The sequence below is a fragment of the Condylura cristata genome, unplaced genomic scaffold (assembly GCF_000260355.1).
Source record: "Condylura cristata isolate star-nosed mole 26May11 unplaced genomic scaffold, ConCri1.0 scaffold00004, whole genome shotgun sequence".
In the NCBI taxonomy this organism is placed as follows: Eukaryota; Metazoa; Chordata; class Mammalia; order Eulipotyphla; family Talpidae; genus Condylura; species Condylura cristata.
In genome coordinates, this window is record NW_004567105.1 from 28,056,274 (window position 1) to 28,057,352 (window position 1,079).

General features: G+C 39.7%; 1 protein-coding gene across 1 annotated transcript in view; it reads right to left on the reverse strand.

The window, feature by feature from the left end:
• The window catches only part of GLIPR1 (GLI pathogenesis-related 1), a 16,899-nt gene that overhangs the window by 13,163 nt on the left and 2,657 nt on the right, over window positions 1–1,079 (reverse strand). The gene's annotated exons all lie outside the window — the stretch shown is intronic.

Genomic DNA, 1,079 nt, shown 5'->3' on the forward strand with positions numbered 1-1,079 from the left:
CACTATGAAGCTATCTATAGCCACTGCAGTATAAGTTCGATCCCTGGTCAGGGAGCTGACCCACAAGGCACCGCAGACCTCTCCTGTCTTGCCCACTGCTCCCCTCAGTTAGTCTGCCTGTTCTGTTCCCCACTCTGTTTCTGGTGAATTTTCTCACCCCTGCACCTGGAGCCTGTACCCCAGTTCTTGTATGCATAAATAAATCTTTAAATAAAAAAGTACTTAGAACAACTTCTGGAACACAACACATACTCAGCAAATGTTCATGTTTATTCTTCTATAATTAATTTTCTTCCCCTTTAAAATATATTTTTAATCAGGTATATTTCTGTTGTGTGCTTTCTTTTCATCTTTCTTAATAATGTAATAATAGGAACTAGTTACTTAAATTTATCTCATGCCAGGGAAATGTTAAGCACTTTATATGCAATATCATGTTAAACCGATGACAAGTCATTAAGAAGTAATTGCCCCCACCCTGACTCTATTTGATTAAAAAGTCTTTTGAGGACAGTTAAAACTGCAGTAGTTGCTTCAGGTTCTGCTTCCTGTTTAGCAGAACCAAGAAAGGCTTCCTGTACATTTTTTGCAAAAAACACTGTCGTATGGGATGGGCACATCTCTCCCTTCTAGCTAAAAAAAAAAAAAATCTCAGAAAGATGGGGGTTCAGGTGGGGATGAAAACAAAACTAAGATTAATATTACAAATAACTCAATTTTTAGAAATGTCATAGTTCATTTCAGCAAACTCTTGTCCACTAATGCCAGCCAAACAGGTCAGGTAGCTTTAGCTCTAGTTTTGGCAATGACTTCTAGGAAACCAAAGTAAATAAGCAAGATGTGGCCAGCAGAGGACAGAGGAGAAGTCTGAAGATGCTGCCTGGAGATTGGTTTCCACCTTGTTGCCAACCTGAGTTAGAGTCAGGAAGCTAAAACTTGGGCAAACTCATCTGCTCTGAAGCTCTGAAGGTGTCTAATGAGAATAATATGAGTTTGGGGAGCAGAATAGCCACAAGATGGCCTATATAAGTTTCCATCTTGACCTCGCCAGTGGACCTAGGATGAGATTTTTGTTCCCT